Genomic DNA, 17581 nt, shown 5'->3' on the forward strand with positions numbered 1-17581 from the left:
TACTTAACGTCCTTATTGTGACTCCTGCATCAAACAACTCTCCTAGGTACTTAGTCATTCAACCAACCATCCCCACAGACATAAGTAACCTTTCAGAAGTCTTTGAAAGGATAAGGGTTTGCATCTAGCCTTTCTCGGCTCATGCACAATCCGAAATCCTTTTGCCTTATAGGCAATAGTACCAAGTCCATCTTCTGGACTGACAAAGCTCATTATATCCTAAGTCAATCAACCAACCATCCTCACATGACTTGGAACTAATGAGTCTTCATCTGGCCTGACCGGCCTTGGGACTTAACCCAGACAGCATATATGATTTGTTCATACCAACCGATGCATTCATTAATCAGGTTAGGACCGACACCTTGAACCATCATTCAGAGTTAAGGTCGTCCATACTCAACCATGATCAGATCTTACACGGCCTTCCTTGAACAATCACATTTAGGCTCAGTATCTATGGTCTACGACACATAGTACTAGCTACACACTTCGCCATGACTCTTAGCCAATCTCGAAGCTATCAACACCAAGGTTGATATCTAGAAGCATCACATCAATACTCTTACTCCAGCAACGTGACTATCCATACTAGTGTTCGGCCATCGAACCATCGTCATGAAACATGATACGACCACTAGACTTGATAAGCCATCGTCCACTTAGCATGTACTGATATAACCGGCCTTCCATTGCCATCATGTGGGTCTAAGCCCTACATGAGGCATATGGCGCCTATCCTACTCACCAACCCAAGGTTGATCGTAAGATATCCCACTTAGCCTTTGCGGCCAGAACAATCCATCCATTGACCATGGATTATGGTTCATACATCAATCATGTTGTACGGATTGCTTTATCCTTAAGGCCTTCGCTATTTCCTTACAATCATGTATTGACCTGTAGGACAACCTATTTCCATCATGTGGGTCCACGCCAAACATAATGCATTTGGTGTCCTTGTGACCATCGAACCACTCGTACCCTTTTCGGTCCCGTTCTGTTCGTACCCTTTCAGTTTCGACCCGTTTGTACCCGTTTGGTCACGAACCATTCACATCCGATGGATCATGATACGTTCGTACCTCTTGGATCACGACACGTTTGTACCTCTTGGATCACAACACGTTCGTACCTCTTGGATCACGACATGATCGCAGATCTTGGATCACGATACATTGCATCCTTGGGATCACGATGCACCCTTTGGTCATTGGTACCCTTTGGTCCTGTACCCTTTGATACTTGCAACCCTTGGTATCTCGTACCTTTTGGTTACTTGCATCCTTTGGTATCTCACAACCTTTGGTAACTCATGACCCTTGGCAACACGCAACCTTTGGCGACTAGTACCCTTTTGATCAAACCTATCCGCCATGGTTAGCAATCAACGTAACCAACCATGACCCCAGGGTCTATAACGTGGTAATATGGTTAACTATCACGTTCCATATATATATATATATATATATATATATATATCATATAGACATAATAATATAAAGAGACAGAGATAGAACCACTCACAGCCGCGATAGCCCTTACCGATCGGTCAGTCCGTCTCTCGGCTAACCACCCTTGGACCCTTGGTCCTTGGCGCCTATTTCCCTCCAGGAATCGGTATTCCTATTGGCCTTAGTGACTTATAAAATCCATACTCACCATGAACCGGATCGTGCCCTTATGGCTTTGATCCTGGATTATGCCCTTCCGGCTTAGATCCTCGTTTCTCATTGGGGGATCCCTTTGTTTAGGACGTGTGTATTTTGTCTCAGACATAATGAGACTGAATGAGAATGAATTCATAATCCCTGGACGTCCTCCCCTTTATATATAGAACCAAAGTTCATGTGCGAAGAGTCACATCCCTTCGAAGCATCCTTTTGGGACATATCTTGGCCATCGATTACAATCAATGGTCCAGATCGTACCTGTTCAGAAATAGAAGGTTTCAGACCTTATAGGCACGTCCAACCCAAGACAAGACCTGGTACCCAAGCCCACGGCCTGCCCACAAGAGCCCAACGACTCATGGACTACATGGCCGGACCTCATGGACTACATGGCCGGACCTCATGGTCCGCCACTGACCCGGACCAGGACCATCGGCCCAAAACTCGAACAGTCCGTCGAGCTGAGATGAGCTGACTCCCAGCTGCCTCAGCTGAGTGAGATAGTAGTCCAGCTAGTTGCGCTGATTTAACTTGGAACGAGCTAGGCTGAGCTTGACCGAGCTACGTCTAGCTGATCGAGCTTCTCGTAAGCATCGCCCAGCTTCTGTACAGCTTATCCTAGCTGACTTCTTTCTCTTATAAGGTTAAGTCTCAGCATCCTCACGTCCTTAACCTTCTATCTTGGCCATGGAACGCTAGCCTTAAGGTCTTAAGACCGGCTGGTACGTTTCCCTCGAACCATGGCCGTCCCGACAATCCTATCCATGATTGCGGGCGTGATAAGTCTCCACCACTTGAAATGGATTCGTCCTCGAACCCGGTGATGATTATACCTTGTCTTAAGACAAAATATTCCAGCCGAACTTATTCTAGTCTTGATCAGGGAATAGAACAAGCCTGATTCAGAACAACAAAAACCACTTCGATGATCAAATTCCTTTGACCGTCGTTATACAAGTCTCCCTTACTTGATAAGGATTTAACCACAAACAATCCTATCAGGGGGTCCTTCTGGTTTTGCTTATGGCACCCTTACTGGTCTACTTCGACCACAGTCGAGGGTCCATCAAGCATTCATTCAAGTGATACTTGTAATTCCATCCAAAGACATTCCTTGTGTCACTAGACGAACTCTCCAGGTTGCGGTCCTAGTATCCAACAAGTCTATGTCATTCTTTTGAATATCATCTTCTTCAGATTTTATTCTATCTCTGATCATAGTCCACGACTAGATCATAACAAGTCCCTAGGACATGCTGCATACTCGAGCCTTAGTAGATTTGGCCAATCCCCACGCCACTCGATGTACCAGTCAAGTCCTCACGAACTCGTTCCAATCTTTAGGCTGCTCGTCCTACAACGAGTCCTAACAGATTGTTATGGTTCTTTTGTCCTTTATGGACAATAAGGTTCATGACCTCAGCCAGAACGTACTGGATCATCCCCTTAACCAGCCACAACCTTTTCAGGCTTGGCCACATTGCGATCTTAGTCCCTCCAGACTAAAAATGCCTCAGACTTGACCTCTGTCCTTCACTGGACTTTGTCATAATTCGATCCTGGTCCATTTATGGACGTGATCGTATTCCGGTCCTGGTCCACTCAGGGACTCGACTGTTTCACCCCAACCATAGGTCCATCTCCGAATAGGTCGTGGCCTGATCCTCATCCCTTACTGGACTTGATCATTCTCTTCTCAACCTTAGGTCAATCTCCCACTTGGTTGTACTGTGACCATGGTCCTCTCTCGGACGTGGTCGACTTCAGCTCGGCCATCTCGGCAGGAGCCATCAGAAACAGACTCTAGGACAGTGGAGCTGCCCCTGGTTCCAGTTCAATCATAAATGGATCCGACCTATCAGGGGGGACACCCTGTAGCGAGCGGAACACATCTGGGAACTTAGACACCAACGGGTCCTCAGACAGATCTTTCAGATCAACAGAATTTGCCGCGCTCCATAGTGGTAATTGTGGTCAAAAATACTTCACAATCCCGTCTAAGCATCTGATCCACACGGAATGCTGACACCACTACTTTCCTTAAAGCCGGACTCAGACGTTGGATCTCGATACCAATGAGATCCCAGACAGATCAACAGAATTGCTGTGCTCCATAGTTGTAGTTGTGGTAAAAAAATACTTCACAACCCTGTCTATGCATCCGATTCACTTGGACTGCTGACACCCCTTCTTTCCTTAGAGCCGGACTCAGACTCAGACTTTGGTACTGGATTGGGTGAGGTCTAGTCTCCAATTGCACACGAACTTGGTGGCAATCGAGAGTGGCCCAATACTTTCCCAAAGAGATTCATGTATAGGATCATCTCATGATTCTGTAGGCGCGTGGATATTTTTCTCAATCAGATCTACAGGCAGATTTCTTCACTGGATCATCACCGAGATATTTTTCATGAGCCCTAGTGAATGCATTATTTGCCCACCGGCTGCCCTCACTAGTCTCGAATCATCCCAGAACTCAGACAGAACAGACTCTTTCCGACCAGTCCCGGACTCACAAAACTATGTGTAGCCTCTGTTTTTCGAAAAGTATGTGTGTTTCCACACCACAAATCCACTTGTGGAAAATATCTCAGTTCATGACCACACCACAAAGAACGTCCCATAACATCCCTCATGACGTCGCCAATCACTTAATACTTCCACTACCATTAGGTACCTAGATGAGTAGGATTTCGGTTCGATCACATATTTGGAAAACGTCCCATACCATTCTCCAAAGCGTCTTACTATTGCAAATGCTCACACCATTCACAACAGCAATTATAATATACTACAATCCCCATCATACTAAGATACTTAACATCATGTTCTTCCAATGATTGGAACGAACACCCTGAGTTTCCTCATTCTTTCTTTGGATGGATTCAGATTGAAATTGATTCATTCCATCTGACTCGATTAATGGAAACCTACCTTGACTTATACCGAGTCCTAACTGATCCATCTGATCAGAAGTCCACTCGTGTACTGGTCATGTAGTGTCTCCCTTGAGTCAGATTTTAATATTGCATATGCTTTACTTATTATGAACGACCATCAAGGGATAACACTTTACTTCAGTAGAATGCTGCACGTTTATTTCAACCCAAGCCACTCTGTGGTCCATGTTACTTCCCTTTTTCAGGTCATCCATAAACAAGTCTTGCATTGCTTCCATCCCTTCCAACCCGTCTATTACTTCGAAATACTAGATATACCAACCTTTCTGTTTTTAGGTTCTTGCCCTTGGAAAACGTATCTTGGCTAAGCCGGTTCATCTTAGAATTCCCACATTCACAAGCATGATACCCTAGCTTTCCTCAACTCTTTCTTGGCTCACCCAAACTAAGGTTTCATAGTCATCATAGTTTTGGAAATAATTTCGGTATGAAACTCATAATCTTAGAGCGTTGTCCTAAACAGGATCAAGCATGCTCTGATACCAACTTGTAATAGCCCGATCCGGCCGACAAGACCGTGGTCGAAGCCTTACATCGCTCGGTCCACTTCCTGGCCGAACCTCTTAATTTTTGCCCTTTATTTATGATATCGCCTAAAGGCAAGGGCTAACTTAAACCTTATCTAAAGTCTTCCCTAATCATTAATAGGTTAGATCCTTTCAATAGATACGCAGCGGATAATTCTCTAGTTAACCATTGGTCTAAAACAAATCTAACACTTGTCTGGTCGAATCACCTTAGCCTTGGTCAGCTTACTCAACTACCAATTAGCTTAAAGGTCAATCCTAAACCCAAACCAAGCCATACGATTCTGAAGTTCCATTCCCCTAAACCATTCTATCTAGATCAACATAAGTAAATGCTAGATCATACCTTTGCCACATCTATGGAGCTTATTAGCTCATCGGTCCTCCATTGACTCAAATTTCTCTTGCTTGACAGCTGAACCCCGATCACTCAATGATCTTACTTAAGGTTCTTATCGTGACTCCTGCATCAAACAACTCCCATAGGTACTTAGTCATTAAACCAACCATCCCCACATACATAAATAACCTTTGAGAAGTCTTTGAAAGGACAAGGGTTTGCATATGGCCTTTCTCGGCTCATGCACAATCCGAAATCCTTTTGCCTTATAGGCAATAGTACCAAGTCCATCTTCCGGACTGACAAAGCTCATTAGATCCTAAGTCAATCAACCAACCATCCTCACATGACTTGGAACTGATGAGTCTTCATCCGGCCTGACCGGCCTTGGGACTTAACCCAGACAACATATATGATTTGTTCATACCAACCGATGCATTAATTAATCAGGTTAGGACTGACACCTTGAACCATCATTCAGAGGTAAGGTCGTCCATACTCAATCATGATCAGATCTTACACGGCCTTCCTTGAAACACTTAGGCTCAGTATCTATGGTCTACGACACATAGTACTAGCCACACACTTCGTCATGACTCTTAGCCAATCTCGAAGCTATTAACACCAACGTTGATATCTAGAAGCATCACATCAATACTCTTACTCCAGCAACGTGACTATCCATACTAGTGTTCGGCCATCGAACCATTGCCATGAAACATGATCCGACCACTAGACTTGATAAGCCATCGTCCACTTAGCATACTGATATAACCGGCCTTCCATTGCCATCATGTGGGTCTATGCCCTACATGAGGCATATGGCGCCTATCTTACTCACCAACCAAAGGTTGATCGTAAGATATCCCACTTAGCCTTTGCGGCCAGAACCGTCATCCATTGACCATGGATTATGGTTCATACATCAATCATGTGTACGTATTGCACTAGCCTTAAGGCCTTCGCTATTTCCTTACACTCATGTATTGACCTGTAGGACAACCTATTGCCATCATGTGGGTCCACGCCCAACATAATGCATTTGGTGTCCTTGTGACCATTGAACCACTCGTACCCTTTTCGGTCCCGTTCCGTTCGTACCCTTTCAGTCCCAACCCGTTTGTACCCTTTCGGTCACGAACCGTTCACATCCGATGGATCATGATACGTTCGTACCTCTTGGATCACGACACGTTCGTACCTCTTGGATCACGACACGTTCGTACCTCTTGGATCACGACATGATCTTTGGCAACACGCAACCTTGGATCACGATGCACCCTTTGGTCCTCGTACCCTTTGATACTTGCAACCATTGGTATCTCGTACCTTTTGGTTACTTGCATCCTTTGCTATCTCACAACCTTTGGTAACTCAAGACCCTTGGCAACACGCAACCTTTGGCGACTAGTACCCTTTTGATCCAACCTATCCGCTATGGTTAGCAATCAACGTAACCAACCATGACCCCATGGTCTATGACGTGGTAATATGGTTAACTATCACGTTCCATATATATATATCATATAGACATAATAATATAAAGAGACAGAGATAGAACCACTCACAGCCGCTGTAGCCCTTACCAATTGGTCAGTCGGTCTCTCGGCTAACCACCCTTGGTCCTTGGCGCCTATTTCCGTCCAGGAATAGGTCTTCCTAATGGCCTTAGTGACTTATAAAAGCCACGGCTAGAAGCCATACTCACCATGAACCGGATAGTGCCCTTATGGTTTTGATCCCGGATTCTGCCCTTCCGGCTTGGATCCTCGTTTCTCATTGGGGGATCCCTTTTTTTAGGACGTGTGTCCTTTGTCTCAGACAGAATGAGACTGAATGAAAATGAATTCATAATCCCTGGAAGTCCTCCCCTTTATATAGAGAACCAAAGGTCATGTGCGAAGAGTCACATCCCTTCGAAGCATCTTTTTGGGACAGAAGTTGGCCATCGATTACAATCAACGGTCCAGATCGTACCTGTTCAGAAATAGAAGGTTCCAGACCTTATAGGCACGTCCAACCCAAGCCAAGACCTGGTAACGAAGCCCACGGCCTGCCCACAAGAGCCCAACGACTCATGGACTACATGGCCGGACCTCATGGCCCGCCACTGACCCGGACCCGGACCATCGGCCTAAAACTCGAACAGTCCGTCGAGCTGAGATAAGCTGACTCCCAGCTGCCTCAGCTGAGTGAGCTAGTAGTCCAGCTAGTTGAGCTGATTTAACTTGGAACGAGCTAGGCTGAGCTTGATTGAGCTACGTCTAGCTGATCGAGCTTCTTGTAAGCATCGCCCAGCTTCTGTACAGCTTATCCTAGCTGGCTTCTTTTTCTTATAAGGTTAAGTCTCAGCATCCTGCCGTCCTTAACCTTCTATCTTGGCCATGGAACGCTAGCCTTTAAGGTCTTAAGACCTGCTGGTACGTTTCCCTCGAACCATGGCCGTCCCGACAATCCTATCCAGGATTAGGGGCGTGACAGGTGGTTTGCCGTCTGCGACGTTGCGAGAAGTCCACTAAACCATATCATTTAAAGAAGAAGTCGTAAAAAGGTTTCGTAGGTGAACCTGCAGAAGGATCATTGTCGTACCCTGGAAACAGAATGACCTGAGAACGATGAAACATCACTCTCGGTAGGCCGGTTTCTTACTGTGCCTGCCGATTCCGTGGTTATGCGTTCATCCATGCCCAAGACTTCAGTTTTTGTTGGATCGTACGCATAGCTTCCGGATATCACCAAAGCCCGGCATGAAAAGTGTCAAGGAATATGTAACTAAACAGCCTGCTTTTGCCAACCCGGAGACGGTGTTTGTTCGGAAGTAATGCTGCAATGTAAAGTCTAAAACGACTCTCGACAATGGATATCTCGGCTCTCGCATCGATGAAGAACGTAGCAAAATGCGATACTTGGTGTGAATTGCAGAATCCCGTGAACCATCGAGTCTTTGAACGCAAGTTGCGCCCCAACCCTTCTAGCCGAGGCACGTCTGCCTGGGTGTCACAAATCTTCATCCCCCCATCCTCTCGAGGATAGGGGACGGAAGCTGATCTCCCGTGTGTTACCGCACGTGGTTGGCAAAAATCCGAGCTAAGGATGCCAGGAGCATCTTGACATGCGGTGGTGAATTCAATTCTCGTCATATAGTCAGACGTTCTTGTCCAAAAGCTCTTGATGACCCAGAGTCCTCAACGCGACCCCAGGTCAGGCGGGATCACCCGCTGAGTTTAAGCATATCAATAAGCGGAGGAAAAGAAACTAACAAGGATTTCCTTAGTAACGGCGAGCGAACCGGGAATAGCCCATCTTGAAAGTCGACGTTTTTGGCGTTCGAATTGTAGTCTGGAGAAGCGTCCTCAGCGGCGGGTCAGGCCCAAGTTCCCTGGAAAGGGGCGCCAGAGAGGGTGAGATCCCCGTCGTGCCCAGACCCTATCGCACCACGAGGCACTATCTACGAGTCGGGTTGTTTGGGAATGCAGCCCCAATCGAGCGGTAAATTCCGTCCAAGGCTAAATGTGGGCGAGAGACCGATAGCAAACAAGTACCACGAGGTAAAGATGAAAAGGACTTTGAAAAGAGAGTCAAAGAGTGCTTGAAATTGTCGGGAGGGAAGCGGATGGGAGCCGGCGATTCGTCCCGTTCGGATGCGGAACGGAGCAATCCAGTCCGCCAATCGATTCGGGCCATGGACCAATGCAGATTAAGGTGGTGACCTAAGCCCGGGCTTTTGTTACGCCCACGGAGACGTCACTGCCTTAATCGTGGTCTGCAGCACGCGCCTCACGGCGTGTCTTGGCATCTGCGTGCTCAGGGCGTCGACATGTGGGCTCCCCATTAGACCCATCTTGAAACATGGGAATTTAATTGCGCAAAACACTCTTCGAGATGTGACATGTGATCTTTTGCTTTGAGGGATTTGACGAGCATGTCGTCGATATAAACCTCCATCATTTTTCCGAGTTGTTTGGAGAACATTCGGTTTACGAGTCGTTGGTAAGTTGCGCCGGCGTTTTTGAGGCTGAAGGACATTACCTTATAGCAATAAGTTCCGCGATCGGTAATGAACGCAGTCTTCTCGCGATCGTCGGGATTCATCCTAATTTGATTATAACCTGAGAAGGCATCCATGAAGGATAAAAGTTCATTGCCCACTGTTGCTTCTACCAATCGATCGATATGTGGTAGAGGGAAGCTATCCTTTGGACATGCTTTGTTTAGGTCGGTAAAATCCACGCAAACTCGCCACTTCCCGTTCTTCTTTTTTATTACTACAGGGTTGGCGGGCCAGTCTGGGTATCTTACTTCTGTTATCGACCCAACCTTAAGCAATTTTTCGACCTCATCGTTTACTGCAGCAGCACGTTCGGGTCCTAGCTTCCGTCTTTTTTGTTTGACGGGTTTGAATGCTGGATCGATATTCAGCTCGTGACATGTTATGTTAATGTCGATTCCCGGCATATCTTCCGCAGCCCAAGCGAAAGTATTGAGGTTCTTTTTAAGACAAGCTACGAGTTCTGTCCTTAAAGGCTCGCAGAGATTGGCTCCAATCTCGATGCAGCATTCCGGGAAGGCTTCGTCGAGACAGATAGTTACCACGGGTTCGCAAGTTGGCTCGCGTTTTTCGTCTAATGCTGCGATGCCGCGAGATTGCCAGAAAAGTTCCGCTGAATCCTGACCTCGCGTATCTTTGCTGGAGGTCTTTTTCTTCACTTTTCTAGGAGTGATCTCGAGGATCGGTCTCTTTCGTTTTAGTTCTGCGGCGAAACAAACCTGTGAAACTCTCGGATTTCCCCATATTACCTCGACCCCGTTAGGGGTCTGGAACTTGGGCAAAGATGGTACGTTGATGGGATTGCGCGCATGGCGTTCAGCCATGGCGTTCCCATGATAACGTTGTAAGATGCGGGACGGTCAACGACTAGGAACTCTGTGACGTTCGTCACGGTTCAGGCTTTGACAGCGAGATTAATCGATCCATAGGCCATGGTTGTTTCCCCCGAAAGTCCCAGCAGTGGGCTTGGGCATTTCGTGACTTTGGATTGATTGATCCCCATCTTTTCGAGAGTGTCTTCGAAGATGATATCGGCCGAACTTCCGGTATCGATTGTGGGAACCGAAATTCACACTGTCGATTTCCGTTTAAATAAGGAAACTAGGAAAACCCTAATTTCCCAGAGGACCCGGATATCTGTTATTTACCACACGTCAAGCAATCAGAACACGAGAATAACAACGATAAAAATAAGAAATCGAAAAGAGAGCAAAGTAGATCTTTATTCCGAATCTGCGTATGAGCGTTACAACAAGGTATAAGCCTGGGCTCGAGAGCTGTCGGCGAGATTCCTAGTTCTAGCAACCCTAAGATGGCTAAACCAAATTGAGTCGCAGCTCGAAATAACAAAAACGGAAAATTGCCTAAATTGCTCTAAGTGCTAAGTTTGCTCTGAAAAAAGCTCTCTCTCCGCTCCTCGCCTAGGACTCCTTATATACTAGCTCCAAGGTTAGTTTACGCTTTTACTCTTCTGCCCTTAAGCCGTCATAGCATAAAAATGGAGATATTCCATTTTTCCCGATCTTCACAATTATCTTCAAAACTTGTGTATTTATCCGCGGAAACTTGACATTTATCCTTCCTCGTGGGCCAAGCGTGAACCATGTTGTGGTTCACGGGCTTTTGGTAAGGAAAAATCGTAGGATGGGCCTCGAGTCGTGTTTTAGGTCCCTTTGGGCCGTCTTCCGACTCGACACGTTTACTACGAGTTTTCCGCGGTTTCTAATCCGCGAAGTCTGATCGATGAATTAGAATAGTGGGAAACATGGACTGAGCTTGCTACGGTCTTCGGGAGATAGCATTCGAAGGTTTGACTAGAATGCAAAGACTGGTGCCGTATCGATGTTCGGAAAGGTTCAATCGCTACACAGCGGGACGAGTGCTCGGTTGCTACGTAGCGACCGAGCTTTGGCTTGAGCTCGGTCGCTACGTAGCGACCGAGCGGGACGTAGACGACCGAGCGGGACGATCGCTCGGTCGCTACGTAGCGACCGAGCTTTGGCTCGAGCTCGGTCGCTACGTAGCGACCGAGCGGGATGATTGCTCGGTCACTACGTAGCGACCGAGCTTTGACTCGAGCTCGGTCGCTACGTAGCGACCGAGTGGGACGGTCACTCGGTCGCTACGTAGCGACCGAGCTTTGGCTCAGGTTTGGTTGCTGCATAGCGATCGGACGGCGTGTATGCGTGGTGACCGAGCTTGGTTTGTTCGGTTTGAATCCCAAAGGATACTTCTTCGTAAAAACTTCGTATTGGTTATTTTTACGAAAATTACATCTCTTCTTTTACTATCTCTTTCGGAAATACGATCTCCGAGGATTTTGGGTGGTAATTCCGTCGTAACCGTTTTTGACCCCAACAGTTAGCCCCCCAGCCCGTTAGGATCATGCATCGTAGGATCCTAGCGTGCGGTTAGGCATGTTTGGCAAGTTAGGCGTGATGGATGGAATTAATATCCGATAGTCCGAGCTTGAATAGTAAATCCTCATGTCTTATAAGAAGGGAGGTAACTTGTTCCATAATTTTTTCACTTTCTTGTCTTTCTCTAAGATCTTTCTTAAGAAAAAACTTTCTATCTTTCTCTCCACCCTTTTCCTCTATTCTCTCAAGAGAAGTGTAAAGATGTCGAGCAAGAAAAAGATTGCGAAAAAGGGTCTTCGTCCGCGAGTCCTTATGAAGAGCTCATCGTTCCGAAGATGGAGTTCGTGCCTCACTCGGTGCTGTGGAGTTCCGGGTTCTCTGCCGCGGGGAATGTGCTAACAGCCCCCCGGAGGGTTACTTTACTTGCTATGAGGCGTTCGTAGTGTGTTGTCGCCTATGGTTCCCCATACCCGAAATTCTCGTCCGAGTGTTGGACCGTTTCGAAGTTGCGATAAGTCAGTTGACACCCCTTGCCATTCAGCATCTTATTGGGATCCTGATCCTAAGCTACGAGCATGGCCTTTCCCTTTCCGTCGATCATTATGAAGCGCTTTTGAGGCTTCAACTTGTCAGGGGTACGGATAAGCATAGGTTGGTCCCTCGGAAATTTATGTCAGTGGTTAAGAATTTTATTTCGAACTTCAACTCGTGGAAGAAGTTCTTTTTCTTCGTTCGTATAGACGCTGCATCCGTCGAAGAGAGTTGCATTCCACTGTTCCGGAGGTTGCCGAATGATCGTCCCTTCATCAACCCTTTTGCTCCGTTCCCTGAGGACATCATTTCGGTGAGGGATCTTCTCAGGAATGGTCCCTTCTTCTGGACTTCTTTTACGCCGAAGAGGGTTTGGAAGGCACTGAGATTCGTGCAAACCGGTCCTGCTTTGGATGCGGACACGGGAAGCGACTCCGAACCTTACAACCAGAATCCCGTCGAAGCTCCAACAGCTGTGCCGGAGTCGAGCTCTTGGAAGGGAAAAGATGTCGATCTTGGCGACATAGAGTTTTCGATGGATGACTCTATGCTTCCAGGATGGGATCCGAACCTTGCTTACAGCGACCGGAGCGGTTCGAGCGAGGCCCTTATTCCCGATTTCGATGACTTCTTTGCTGGACTGCCACCGGGTTTCGATGCTCCTCCTCCTACGAAAGAATCGGCGAGGCCGAGAGTCGTTGCGGAGGGATCTCGCATCATCAATGGGGTTTGTTTTTGAGGATTTCTTGGTGATTGTCCTGTGTATATATGTTTATAACATGTCAATCGATTTTGCAGGGCCTGAGCCTGCTGGGCTCGGCCATTGAGGCGGGCCATAGAGAAGCCATGGTCTACCGCTTTAAAGCAGAGAAAGCGGAGCGGGATCTCGCTCGCGTGCAAGGCGAGATGCTGGAGCGAGAGGCGCAACTTACTCGTGATCATGCGCGGGCTGTTCGTAAAGCGGAGAGGAAAGGCAAAAGAGAAATCGTCGAGGTGATGAAGACTCGCGCATCTCAATTCCAGGTTGAGTATGGGAACCTCAAGAATGCCTTTACCTCGGTAGGTGACTTTCGCGAGTGCCGCGGTTCGGTCGGAAGTCTTTGGAGGACGCGAGCCGATGACTATGTGTTTGAAGAGGAAATGAGCTTGATGAAGAGTGGGATGAGTGAACGTGCCCATGCTGAGGCGCTTATCCCTCCGATTGACGAGAGGATTCAAGGGTTCTGGGATTCCATCCCGGTTTCCCTGATACCGAGGAGGTTCCGACCGGGTTCCCGATGGTGGCGAGGAAGTGGATCGTCCCGCGGATGCGACCGGTTTCGGCCGAGTGTGGCCTTTGAATTTGGATTTTGTTTAGGCCCAGATGGCCGTATTTGTATTTACCGGGACTGGCCGTTGGTGGCTTTGAATCCCTTTCCGCTTTACGCGGTTTATTTATATGACGAATGTTTTGTTTCGAGTTTTCCTAAGTTGGGTTGAAGTAAATATGAGTTGTCGTCTCGTATTTAGTTCTGATTAGACGTTCAATCTGTTGGTTCGTTCGTGATTTTCGTAAAAATTTACTTATCTTTACGATTTTCGAGAACATTGAGATACGAACGGAGAGACATGGTTTAGGATCTCGTATCTTTTAGATATCATGCCTTGAGATGTTTGAGACCAGAGCGTTGGGTTTAGGGCAAGACCTAGGTTTACTTTCGGTTAAGGTTTGTGGGGTGACTAGCCGGCTATCGTTTTTCCTGTTGCGATTTCTTCCTGATTCGCATCGATTTAAAGTCCGCGATATGTTCTCGGCTTATATGACTTGTATGGTACGAATCGAGCATCTTCTCAGAATCAACTGGAAGTGCTAAACCAAAATTTCGGATTTTTGTTGTAGCGCGCTTTTGTCCTTGTGCTGGACGTTGTTAAAGATCAAAAGAGTGATCGAATTGCGTTTGTTTAAGACGGCTGGCGTGTTTGTCGGGGCCAATCGACGAACGAGGGTGTAAGGTTTTTTGTGGTCGCGTTCGGACAATTTGTTAGCATTGTCCTCGAATTTTAACTTTTGCGACGTCTCGCAGTTATTTCGAGGATTATACGTGTATTTTTGCGTGTTTGAAAGATGATAATCTTTACGATTTTCGGGCCGGAAGGGGCCGCAGACAAGAGTCTTAACGTTTTCAGGCGTGTCCTGAAAGTTTCTTTTTTGTTTTACTGAAGCGTAAACGTTTTCGATAAAAAGGACAACGTATATTGTAGTAAAAGTTTTTGAAGTTTCTGAAAACTCGATTACAATAATGAAGATTTTTCTAAGTGGGAGTATACGAGTATACGCACCCATTCCCCCCCCCCCCTTTTAGAGAGGGGGATAGCTGAACTCGTCTTTTGACGAGCTGCCTACGTACCCCTTTCGAGGATCAAGCCATCTCGTAGTTCTGTTTCATGCCGCGAGTGTTCTTACTCGGCGGTAGATGTCGCGATGTCCGCCTTGACCGTGTCGATCGTGGCTGGGTCGACGCTATTTTCCGGATGTTCCGGTTGAGCTGTCGCGTGGGCTTCGGATTTATGTCGAGCTTCGACGTCCGATGCGTTTGCGTTGATAGACGATTTTACTTCGTCCTCTCCCGGGGCGCTTTTGGCTGAAGATCGATCTATCTTCGCGCGTTTGCCGTTTGCAGAAGCTGTGATTTGCCTTAACTTATGCTCTGCGAGGAAGCATAGTCGCGACTGTTTTTGGCATCCCCAGATGGCCGCGACTCCGCTCGGCGTTGGGAACTTGAGACCCAGGTGGTAGGTTGACGGAACTGCCTGCATGGCGTTGAGCCATGGGGTTCCCATGATCACGTTGTAGATAGCGGGATGATCGACTACCGCGAATTCGATGATTTTCGTGATCTCCTTCGCCATGACTGGCAATTGGATTGATCCGAGAGTCATCGACACTTCGCCTGAAAAACCTGTGAGTGGTTTTGGCGTCGGAGTTACTTCTTCGAGTTCGATACTCATCCGCTTGAGAGTGTCGTGGAAGATTACGTTGACCGTGCTTCCCGTGTCGACGAGTACCCTTCCGACTTCTAAATCTCGTATGATGAGATCTATGACGAGCGGGTCGCAGTGAGGTTGGTCGATACCGCCGGCTTCTTCCTCTGTGAAGGTGATCGAGCAACTTTGGCCGTCTCGAGGAGGAGACCATGTAGGCCAATTTGCACTTGACTCTGCCTTCCGTTGGTAAGCCTTGATGGCCGACACGGTATCGCTGCAGTATTGTGATCCTCCGATGATCATATTGACTCTGCGACGATTGTTATCGTTCCCTTTGTCATCCGGCCTCCTACCGCGTTTATCCCCAGGTTGGTTTCGTTGAGGGGATTTTTCAGCGGACGGATTTCTATCCATCTTTGGAGGCCGATCAGAATCGAGGATGAGATCCTTGACGCTAGTTACTTCCGAAAGCTCTCCAGCGAGTAGCTTCGCGGCCAGTCTTGCTCCCAAGACTTTCCAATTGGTCGTGGAGTGTCCTCGGGATTGGTGGAACTCGCAGAAGGTGTTTTCGTCATACCCTTGATTGCGAGTCCATGTGTTGCCCGTGGTCCGGCCCTGATCCGAATTGATCGCATAGTTATGCGCCCCTTGGAGATCTTCCCCCTCGTGATGGACGTACTTGTCGTTACGAGAGTTCTTCTTTTTCCCCTTCGGATCTGCGTCTTTCGAGGATGGTCTTGCCGGCTTATGTTTTTGCGATAAGACTTTAGTTTCTTCCTCGACTATGATGTAGTCCGTTGCTTTGTGGAGGGCGTCCTGGATCGTTCACGGTTTGTCGAGAGTTATCTATTTTCTGAATTTGACTTGTACCGGAGCGTCTTTCTCAGCGCGTCGATGGCCACTTTGTCGCTTATCCCGCTGACCCTGGACATTATCAGCTTGAACCGACTGATAAACTCACGGAGGGGTTCGTCTTCCCTCTGGGAGAGACTCCAGAGGTCAACATCGGAGGTTTCCCTGTCTATGAATACAGAGTACTGTTTGAGGAATTCCGATGCGAGCTGTCGAAAACTCCCGATGGTGTTGCGACGAAGGCGTGCAAACCATTCGAGCGCTGCTCCTTCAAGATTTTCGACAAACAGGCGGCAATAGCCGGCAAATTTTTCGCCGTCCTTCAGTCTTGCTCTTCCCATCGCGATGTGGAAAGCCTGAAGGTGCGCTTTTGGGTCGGCCGTACCATCATACTTCGGTACTTTGATCTTTCCCCGGATTGGACACCCTCATGTCCGAAATGCGACTGGTAAAGGGGGTCTTTCGAGCTCCTTCCAGCAGTCGATCGATCTCGGGGGCAGCACTAGTAGCATGATGGATTTGAGACTTTACGGCTCTCACTTCTGCCGCAGTCTTAGTGATGTAGTCGCGAAGATCGCGGATATCCGATGTCTCGTCAGTAGATTTCCGAGCCTGTCGGTGTTTACTGCGAGTGAGCTCGGTTTGCCTTTCGGCCAGCTCCTCTTGTTCGCTCCAATAGCGACTTCTTCTTCTTCCGTCATTAGTTTTTCGAACGGGGAGCCTTCCCGAGCGGATCGGCTTCTGGTCCTTCTTGGATGTCTGTCGACATCCTCGTCGGTGTCGTTGGAGACATCGCTAGGATCCAGGTCAATGTGTTCGGCTTCGTATCCTCCGAGTCCTTTGCAGGGGGCGGAAAGACTTTCAGAGTTCCCCTTTTCGATGGGAGATTTCTCGCTAAGGTTTTGACGGAAGGTCGTTCCCGTTGCGACTCCGACTATTCTATCGAGTGGGGGTGGCGAAGTCGAGCATTTCCCGCGGATTTTGGTGGTGCCGCGGGGACGGATTGCTTGGGTCTTGCCGTTAAGGTTTCAACCTGTTTGGTCAAGGTATTCACGAGCTTATCCTGTTCTCCGACCTTTTCTCTAGGGGCGAACATTTTGAACTCTCGAGCGTCGCGGCGTTGGCTTGCGCGTGGCCGCGGATACGTCCGCTACTGGTGTGTGGATATCGGGGTGCCGCTGCCTCCGTTAAGGGAGTTTGCATCGTGGTGACATACGACGTGTGGGCTTTGCGCGGTTAGATTGATCTGTAAGGCACCCTTCTAGCGCCAAACTGTGGGAACCGAAATTCACACTTGTCGATTCGTTTAAATAAGGGAAACTAGGA

General features: G+C 47.8%; 1 non-coding gene across 1 annotated transcript; it reads left to right on the forward strand.

Annotated features, from left to right (window-relative positions):
- Positions 1 to 8345: 8345 nt before the first annotated feature.
- On the forward strand, positions 8346 to 8500 carry LOC125596440. The gene has a single exon (XR_007331043.1). It is a non-coding gene; the product is annotated as a 5.8S ribosomal RNA (ribosomal RNA).
- The last annotated feature ends 9081 nt before the right edge of the window (positions 8501 to 17581 follow it).

The sequence above is a fragment of the Brassica napus genome, unplaced genomic scaffold (genome assembly GCF_020379485.1).
Source record: "Brassica napus cultivar Da-Ae unplaced genomic scaffold, Da-Ae ScsIHWf_1214;HRSCAF=1738, whole genome shotgun sequence".
NCBI lineage: Eukaryota > Viridiplantae > Streptophyta > Magnoliopsida > Brassicales > Brassicaceae > Brassica > Brassica napus.